We start from the raw sequence: 10,385 nt of genomic DNA, 5'->3' as shown, positions 1-10,385 counted from the left end.
CCTGCTGCTCAGCCAGAATGACTGCCTGATGGAATGTTAGTGTTTGGAATGTGTGCGTGCGTGAATCAGTTGGATGAAGGGCTGAGCAGCAGGGAAGCTGCTCCTGGTGAGGCTCCTACTTAGAATCTGACTTTATCTCTCTGTATTTAACTTTACCACATCAATAAATCTACGTGGTAAACTACTGGCTTGGAGCGTCTTTTCTTCAATACTACATTTGGTACCAGGAGTGGGGTTACCACATGAAGAAGCCATCATCCCACGCTCAAGGTAAAAGACTCTCTCCAAATTAAAAAAACTACACATTTTAAAGTTTACTGGCACCCTGAGCCCCACCAGTGACGTTCCACCGGTCGCCCACAACGTTTCTATGCCAGTTCCTTTCTGCCAACTTACTACCTATGTGCTATCTACTGCCTGCTTGCCTTTGCTGCTGCCCTGGAGCACTATTCTGCTACCTGCCAATTCCTGCTGCCTACCATTTCCTGCTGTCTCCCTGACCAGAGCTTTAACGTGACAAAGAGACCAAGAACCGGGAATGAGGACGAGACCCGGTCAGTGCTTGGTTCCTGCTCAGGTTAAGGAGCAGATTGCACAGTGCCTAGAACGGGAAAAAAATCTGAACCGGTACTTTCAATAACAGCAAAGGAAATCTGAAACCGGAGAAAGAGATCTTTAATCGGAGATTTTATTGGACAACAGGCCATGTGAGAAGCTCTAGAGCCGAGCTGTTTTGTCAATTTCACACTTGCAATTTAAACGGTGCTCTAGGAGTTTCTAAAAACTGAACTGTATGGTCATTTTCTGCCATCTACTGGAGGTTAGTGGGACTTTTATTTGCCTGCATTTTCATTTTGTTAAAGGAAAACGTTTCCCGAGCACACTTGAGTCCTAGTCAGTTACCGTTAATTACATGCGTAATTTAAGTCGGCGCAGGGGCTGTGTTTGTGTGCTGTGAGGAGTGAGACTTTCAAATATCTTGCAGTGAAGGCAACATTTGTATTTGCTCATTTTGCCATTGCCAGTTTGACCGCTGCTCTGAACTTTGAAATTAAACAGCGCGCGATCGTACCTACATCCTCGAGCCTTCACATCTAATTCATGATGTCATCAGGCAGTCTCCTCACTTTCCGACTCTTGGCATTTTATCCCTGCTCTTGGACGCTGATTGCACAGACACGCTGTGAGCCACCCGGCTTAGCACCACCGTGCGTACCTCCATTTTGGGATTTTCCCAATATCTGTGTATGCCATCCACAATGTCTTCTGGGCTACAATAAACTTAATTTGAAGGTGCGGTGGAAACCTACACTGCTTGCCGGTGGTTTCTCTTCAGCCACAGTCCTCCATTCCTGATTAAGTGCAACCTTTTCCTGCAGCATTGTAAGCAGTCGTCACCACAGCCAGCTTGGATCTAAGGTGGGACTAAATGTTTTGTTTACCTGGTGCTTTTATTCTACTAAGCTGCAGCGTAAAGGTTAATGACTTTGGACAAGTTGCAGGGCAAGATCCCATAGTAAAATATAGTTAATTTAAAATATCTTCTACACGTTGTTCCTTCTTGTTCTGCTTCACCTCAGTTTGGTATTCAAGATAACGGAGAAGTAACTATCGTTTACTTGACTGCAATGTGCATTTGGGTCTTTAACTTTACCTGCTGCGCTACAATACTTCAACTTGCTGCGCTACAAGGCTTCAACCTGCTGTGCTACAAGGCCTCAACCTGCTGCGCTACAAGGATTATTCATTATTATTTAATTTTCAGATGTCGTAAGCAATTTATATTTACATGCTACATGTTTTGTTTCCTTTTAGAGAACCTTTCTTTGAGTGATTTGTATTTCTGCATACGCCATGTGCTCTTGTGCTTATTTGCTTTGCATTTTATTTTATGCCGTGTGGTCTTTCTCCACACATTTTATGCTGTGTGGTGTTTCTCCACACCTAGTTCTCTTTGAAATTTTACATTTCGTCATGTGGCCTGCACCCACATCTATTTCGTACATTTTGCATTGTTCCATGTGCTATGTTCACACTTTCATGTGGTAACCCCACATCTTTTGCGCATGTTGCATTTTACATTTTTTGCGTTGTGCTGTGTGGGTCCCTCCCACACTTTTTTTTCCTTTACTTTACCGTACGTTGTTTCATGTGGTTCATCCATATTTATATTGCACATGTTGCATTTTACAAGTTTACCTTGTGCTGTGTGGGTCCCTCCCATACCTTCCACCCAACCTGCTTTTGGGGAAGTTCTATAGTGTAGCTCACCTCTCCATTTCCACCTTTGTGAGCTTGACACCCGTTTATTTACTGTGTTTCATACCACTGCTGTATTCTGCTTGTGTGAACGACAGCCTTCTTTTCCCTATGCTTTTGCTTTACTTGTTCTATCTACAGCTGTCTTCCACCCTTTCACTGTTTTCTTGCTTCTGTGTTTCATTCTTTCCTTCACCTTTTTGCTTATGCCCTTGTATATTTTTGTGTTTGCCTGGCCAGCTTTCATATCTTTGTACTTGGGTTCGTTTTGTTATTTATGTGAGGGCGGATGTGGGTTTGTCTTTCTGTGAGAAAGGGTGTTGGTGCTTTAGTCATCGTTTTCTTTTCATCTTTTCTTGTTTGCATTTCCTATTTTTCAATTTTTTATTTTTAATGCTTCTCAATTCATATCCACTTTATTTCCTCTGCTTGCTCTTTCCATATTTCATTTTCATGCCTTCTTTCAGTGTACCATTCACTATATTTCATCCTTTTATTTTCTTGCCTCTTTTTGATGCCTTTTAAATCTTCCTTCCTTTGCGTTCTAAAGGGGGGAAGATATGTAGTATCCTGCTGCTCAGCCAGAATGACTGCCTGATGGAATGTTAGTGTTTGGAATGTGTGCGTGAATCAGTTGGATGAAGGGCTGAGCAGCAGGGAAGCTGCTCCTGGAGGGCCGCCTACTTAGAATCTGACTTTATCTCTCTGTATTTAACTTTACCACCTCAATAAATCTACGTGGTAAACTACTGGCTTGGAGCGTTTTTTTTTCAATACTGCAGGAACTCTGCACTGATACACTCCTTGTATCTTTGCTGTGTCATGGAGCTCGGTATAAAACTTTTCACCACACAAAAGACAGAACAGTTCGTATAGCTGTAGAGTTGCGGTCTAGTCGTCGCGCTGACGCGATGACGTAGGCGCGCAGCGACCATTTTGGGCTCAGTAGCGCTCTCCCTCCGAGAGTAATTATAGCTGATATAAGGACTAAAGAGATTGTTATTTCCACCTACCTGCGTGTCCCTGCAATCATTGTCCCTGCAAGTTACCCACTACAAATGGCGACGAGGGCTGGGACCGACGAACGACGCGGGGAAAGCCCATAGAGCCTGCACAAGGAGCACACGTGGCCGGCAACAGGAGACACACAGGTATGCCGGAGGGAGAGCGCGGCAGTGGGGACGCCGGGGTAGCGAGCACCACCCAGGGAGGCATATGAGTTGTGACTGCACGGGGGAACCCCAGAGCCACGGGCAAGAACCCAAGTCACGTGAGAGGCACAGAAGAGGAAGGTGGCGCGAGTGCCGAAATTGCGGGGAGAGCAACCCACGTGGCAGGCAGAGGAAGGGAGGACCGTGATCCTCTCAGGCCGCCGCAGGAGGCGCAGGCCCTCACAAAGTCACGAGGGGAGGCGCCCAAGACGCAACGACCCTAAGCACGTACCGGGGCCAACACAAGAGGTACAGGGGAGGCCCTGGCGGATCAGGCAGAGCGCGTCAGTGGCGCTGGAGCGGCTGCACACCAAAGCCCCCCACGCCAGCAGAGACGGAGCGCACCAGGCAGCCCAAGGGGGGAAGACGAGTCGCCGGAGAGAAGATCGGCAATGTGTGCCCAACCGTCCTCACTCACGACGCCAATCCCCTTCCTACCCAAACCGGGAGAACAGTCGATGAAATGGGAGGATTGGAGGGAATACTTTATGAATTACATGGAAGCCCTGGAAGACGAAGCGTTGGAAGCATTCCCCAGCAAAAGGAAAAGAAGGATCCTGCTGCACCACCTGGGCCCAGATGGAATTAGGGTGTTTCAGAACATTTCCCCCACGCCGAGGCAAGCAGCGGACGATGATGTCTTCCAACACGCGATAGACGACTTAAACAAGCACTACAGACCAGCGGTATGCATGTCTATTGATAGATATAACTTCCAGCAAAGGAAACAGGTGGAAGGAGAGCCCATAGACGAATACGCGGTGGCATTGAGGAAATTGGCCATCACCTGTAAGTTTGGCACGTTGCACGACGAATTTATAAAAGACCAAATTGTCATGCACACCACCAACTCGGCGATACAAGATAAGTTGTGGGTCAATGGCGATGCGACGTTAAAGGAAGTGATAGCCATGGTGAAGAAGGCGGAGCTATCGAAGAGATGCACGGAAGCGGCAAAGAAGGAGGCTGCCCCGAAACCCATGGTGAACAAAGTCACAGAAGCCGAACCGCCGGAGAGAGGCAAAGGAGCAACGGGAGACACGAGGACACAGGCCAAGTGGTCACCCAGGCCACCTCCGGGGAAGAAACCAGTCACGGAAGGCAAGGGCATGTGCTACAGATGCAGCAGCAGGTCGCACCCAGCACACGACAAGCGCTGTCCGGCATTTAAGGCTAAATGCATGTTTTGTGGATTAATCGGACACTGCGAGAAAGTGTGTCGCCGCAAGCAGAAGACAAGAGCAGTCAAATATGTCGCACAAGAGGTGGAGGAAGACGTAGGGAATGAAGATGACGATGATGACAGCGTGCTATGCATAGACGAACACGTGATGGGGATAAACTGCAACCGATCGAAGAAACCGCAGTGTGACCTGGTGATTGGAGGGGTACAAATTCAGATGATAGCCGACTCCGGGTCCCCCTACACCATCATACAACGCAGCGTCTGGGAGGAACGGTTTAAGGACCACATTGGAGACCACCTGGAGCCCCCGGACATCCGCCCGTCACCTTTACAGGAGAACCCATCCCGATGGTGGGATACCGGCGCCTGGAGTTTAAATTCAAGGAGCGGCAGGCCAGTTGCAAGCTGTACGTAGCGAAGAAAGGTCCATCGGTCCTAGGTTCGGTAGACCAAGGTGATCTTGGAATACAGTTGAACCCAAGCGGAACCACCCAAGTCTTAATGACCAGTGAAGAACAACGACCAGACGTGGGGAGGCTGAAAGCAGAATTCCCCAACGTATTCGGAGGCAAAGTAGGAAGATTAACTAAATTCACGCACAGGATTGAGCTCAGAGGGGATGCCCGACCGGTATGCCACAAGGTGAGAAACATCCCCCTAGCAGTCCGAGACCAAGTGCAACAGGAACTCCACAGACTGGAAGAAAACGGCATCATAGAACCGATCACGAGTGCAGAGTGGTTGGCCCCGTTGGTGGTCGCCATGAAGCCTAATGGGAAAATACGGTTGTGTGTGGACTTGAGGGAGCTGAACAAAAACATCATAGTTGAAAGGTTTCCCTTGCCACGGATAGATGAGATGCTGGCCAACACCAAAGGAATAAAGTGGTTTTCAACAATTGATCTCATGTCCGCCTACCACCAGATTGCGCTACACCACTCCAGTAAGAAGCTGACGTCCTTTATAACCCCCTTCGGGTGCTACCAATTCCGCCGCATGCCGTTTGGGTTGGCTTCGGCAGCAGCCGTATTCCAGAAGCTAATGCACAGTCTATTTCGCAAGATCGAGGGAGTGCAATACTTCCAAGACGACATCCTGATAATGGGCAAAGACAAGGCGGACCATGACACCAAGTTATCCACCGTCCTCCAAGTGTTGGAACACAATGGACTCACGGCGGAGTAGGAGAAGTGCCGGTTTGGGATGACGTCAGTTACGTACCTGGGGCATGTGATCAGTGACCAGGGGATTACCCCCAAACAGTCCAATGCCAAGGCGATATGTGATGCTCCACCACCCAAGTCGAACGAAGACGTAAGATCGCTCCTAGGCATGGCGGAGTTCTATAGCAAATTTGTTCCCCACTTCGCCACGAAGACGCACCACTTGAGACAACTAATACGGAACAAAACCAAATTTGAGTGGACTGAGGATACACAAGAGGAGTTCCGCAGGATAAAAGCGGACATCAGCACAGCTGTCCTGCTGAGCGGATATGATCCCCGGGCCGGGACGATCCTGACGACGGATGCCAGTGACCGGGGTCTGGGAGCAGTCCTTATGTAGGAATTGGAAGGCGGAGACTTGGCCACCCTCAGCTTCGCATCCCGATCGCTGTCTCCCACGGAACAAAAGTACAGCGTCATAGAAAAGGAGATGCTAGCAGTAGTATGGGCCATGGGCAAGTTCCGCCAGTTCTTATGGGGAACGAGATTCCGATTGAGGACAGATCACAAGCCCTTGATCAAAGTACTAACATCGTCAGGACACGCCACAGCGACGCCCCGCATCGCGAAGATGACGCTGAAATTGTTGGACTACAGATATGATGTGGAGCACATCCCAGGGCAAAAGAACAAAGTAGCCGACTACCTTAGTCGAGCAGCGGCCATGGAGGAAGCCCCCAAGACATTGGAAGACGAGGACTGTAAAGTAGCATTCATGGACGATCACGAACAAGTGATAAGCATGCACGAATGGAGGGAAGCGTACAAGACAGACACAGACATGGAAGCAGTCAAGCAATGTGTCCTAAGGGGATGGCCGGAAAAAAAGCACTTGGGAACAATGCTTAGGAAGTTCTTTGAAGTGAGAGAAGAGTTGTCTGTCTGCGACCAAGGGATTTTCCTGAGGAGAGGGGAAAAAGTAGTCCCCCCGTGCAAGTTGATACCACACCTGCTGACTCTCATCCACGAGGGCCACCTGGGTATCGTCAAGACAAAATTGAGAGCGAAACAAGTGTATTGGTGGCCGGCGATGGACAACCAGATCGAGAGGCATGTGCGGGAGTGACAAGATACTAAAGTTCCTAACAGCAGTATTTCTCAGGGAAGGCATCCCACGCTCCATCCTAAGCGATAATGGGCCTCAGTTTGTGTCCGACAAATGGAACACGTACATGGCGAGGAACGGCATTAGGATAAAACACACGTCGATATACCACCCCGCGGGAAATGGTCAAGCCGAAAGATTCAACCGTGTCATCATTGGGTCGGTGCAAGCGGCGATTGCGAGCGGAAAGGACTGGGAAAAGGAACTGAAGAGTATGGTGTGGGCGTATAGGATCACACCTACCAGCACGGGGTACAGCCCCTTCAAGATCTTGAGGGGTAGAGACCCCTTTACGAAAGATAATGTGGCGTGGAAGGAGCGAACCATCACGAGCAAGTGGTCGCCTGCTGTAGTACGTCACAACCTAGAGAGCTCAAAAGGTATATGCGGAACACTACAACAAAAGGAGAAGTGTCAAAGAGACGGAGCTCGAGAAGGGAGAGTGGGTGCGTGTTAAGTTGGCCCAGTTGCGAAGGAAGGGGGACAGCAAATTTAGCGCACCGATGCTGGTGGAAGAAGTTTACAACCGTTCTGCCCTACTCAGCGATGGGAAGGTGTGGTCGCAGGACCGCATGTCCAAGTGCAACAAGATCATGCAGTGGGACGGACGGGAAAATGGACAAGTGATACCGTCCCGGACCCAAGTCAAGGCTGGCAGACAACACATCAAGCAACCCAAGAGACCGTGGAGGAGAAGCGGATGTAAATGATGATGAGGGTCTGGGTAACTCGGAACTTTGGGGAAGCGGTAGCAGATCTCCGGGGGAAGGAGTGATCCCAAACACCGGGAGGGAAGACCAGAGAACCTCCCGAGAGAGCGCCGTCCCTGCCTCAGGCACTCCTGTGAGGTGTACCCGGAGTGGAAGGACTGTGGTGAAACCTACGAGGTTTAGAGACTTTGAGATGGAGGACTGATGGGGAATGCACGTAAGTATAATTTTCTGGTTATTAATGTGTAAGGAGAAAAGGGAGAGATATGCACGCAAATAATAATTTTTTCTTGTTGCTTATGTATAAGGAAAAAAGGGAGATATGTAGAGTTGCGGTCTAGTCGTCGCGCCGACGCGATGACGTAGGCGCACAGCGGCCATTTTGGGCTCAGTAGCGCCGAGTCTGTGCACGGGGAAGACGGCCCCCGGCACTCTCCCTCCGAGAGTAATTATAGCTGATATAGGGAATAAAAGAGATCGTTATTTCCACCTACCTGCGTGTCCCTGCAATCATTGTCCCTGCAAGTTACCCACTACAATAACCAATGCTTGTTTTAAAGCATGACATGAATGTGTGATCTCTTACTAAATATGTGAGCTGAGTAGACTTTTGCTTCAAGTGTGAAACAACCAATTTTTTACGTGAACTATTAAACTTTGCAACATTTTAAAACATACCTGACAAGTGGCTCCACGTTACGTATAATACCTTCAGTCAGTTCTAGAATTTTAGCCAACCCATAAGAAAGTGTGAAGGCAAAAACGCAAGCTCTAAAATGGGAAAGATGGCCTTTCAGATGCAATGAGGAACATCTCACTGCTAATGTGTGAACATAAACGCTTCTTTGGGGAAAATGCCATGCTAAAATGAAAATACTTTATTTACCATACCAATGTGTACAGACCATGACGGGAAAACATCAATCCCTCTCGCCACCTGTGGGAATGCTCCCCTTCCCCTTGTTTTACTCTCTCCCCATCCTGCCGACAAATCCTGGCGGCATCACCCTAGCTTATTAGATTGAAGTCAGACGATCACCGGCCAGTGAAGAACTCGTCGCCTCTGGCATAAAAAATATTTCAGGTTCTAAACTGCCTCGCTCTTAACAAAACGTGCGACATCCGTCTGCTCAATGAAGACGGGTCGAATAAAGGCACATGCGCGTTCCGCAGCCAACCAGCACATCGGCATTCTGTATGGGTACTGTGATTGGCTGAATGCAATGAATGCTCCAATCCTAGGCCATTTTACATATTCTCTATCAGACAACGTAGGATATGTATTGGTTCCAATGCGACCCGGAAGTGCTGAAACTTTGGACTAATGTCAAAGCCGAAAGATTAGCCGCCACTGAATGCGGATATTGGTGAACTCTCGATGGTCTGTTTAAATAATGGACAGGTGGTCACCGTAGGTACGAAGGGGTATATAAATGCAATTATTACACACAGTATACATCTTTGTAAACACGTTTGCTTTCTGACTGTTAGCTAATCCTACCCTGGGGCACGTGAAACCAACCGGGACATGAGATTAATTCATTAAAATTTGCTGGGACATATGGTGAAAAAACAGATATGTCCCACCAAATTCGGGACATCTGGGGAGCTTACCAAATATGTGAAGAAGGTCACCAACAGATTGATTGTCACTTATGAAGCAAGTAAGTAATTTTAATTCATTTTCGATTAATTAAATTCATTACATGTCTACAACATATAATATAAAATGACAGATACTTCAGCCGGTGACTTCAAAGCCAAGTTACAGGAAACAGTTAAAACAAGGTAAAAGTCAGTGTAAATAGTTTTAGCACCTTAGAGCATGAGAAGTGTCCGGGGTTGTGGAAGAAAGGAAAAAGTGCACGCAGAGTGCAAACTAGTGAGGCTCGCGATGTTTGGGCTCAAGCTGCTTAGCAACGGGCCAACTCAGGATGTTTTTTATCTAGATTGGTTGGATGCCCCGTTCACTGCTAGATGAGGTTCACCAGTGATGGTGCCAGATGAGGGTGTGTTCAAGGCTGGCGATCTACAGCACACGAGGCCGCATGGCCATGGTGAACGCTGAAGGTAGCCAGTGATGTTGTCAATGCAGGTTGAAAGCTGAATGCTGAGCCTGTGGTGTACCGCCGAGAGCTATTGTTATACAGAAGTGACTTCAGTAAGTGAGAGATGAATAAGGCTTGTAAATTTCCCCAGTCTGGCTACGGTGCGTGGCATGTTTTCACAGAAGCACGGATCCACAGCCTCCCTGCAGTGCCTAACGCCTTTAGACCAAAACAAGGGAAGGAGCAGGCGACGTCGCTCCTCGGCCAGTTTGGAGCAGCAGCACAGCTGATGGAGCCAAGATTCTTTGTGATAGTTGCATAGCCTGCATGAGCTTGCCTCCTCTTGACGGGACCAATTAGGATTGAAGTTTGAGATTGACAAAGTGATGAGCCTCATGAAGAGAATTTTCCTTCCAGCCTAGGCTGAAAGTGCATGTTGAAAATAAGACTGTGCCTTCCCCGGGGTGTAAGATACATCCAACGTTTTGGTCATGGGGCTGATGCCTTTGCTTTGATATATAGTGAACACTTAATCTCAGAGGCTATTATGTAAATTAGTAATTAATTTAACACATATTGCCTCATAAGCAGAAAGTTTGTCATTTTGAAAGTGAACAGGATTATATTCTTAAAAGGAGCC

The 10,385-nt window shown here is 48.1% G+C and overlaps 1 protein-coding gene across 2 annotated transcripts in view; it reads left to right on the top strand.

The window, feature by feature from the left end:
* The first annotated feature begins 1,291 nt into the window (after nt 1-1,291).
* The window catches only part of PIGV (phosphatidylinositol glycan anchor biosynthesis class V), an 86,942-nt gene continuing 77,848 nt past the window's right edge, over nt 1,292-10,385 (top strand). The window contains exon 1 of one of the 2 annotated variants that reach the window (XM_085647727.1): nt 1,292-1,419. The gene's annotated coding sequence lies outside the window, so the exon portion shown is untranslated. Of the gene's footprint in view, nt 1,420-9,015; nt 9,113-10,385 lie in introns of those variants that run through there. The other variant, XM_085647726.1, reaches the window with a different exon arrangement.

This window comes from Triturus cristatus, chromosome 3_2 (assembly GCF_964204655.1).
Source record: "Triturus cristatus chromosome 3_2, aTriCri1.1, whole genome shotgun sequence".
NCBI lineage: Eukaryota > Metazoa > Chordata > Amphibia > Caudata > Salamandridae > Triturus > Triturus cristatus.
Note: the sequence above shows the minus strand (reverse complement) of the source record. Positions and strands in the feature narration are given on the sequence as shown.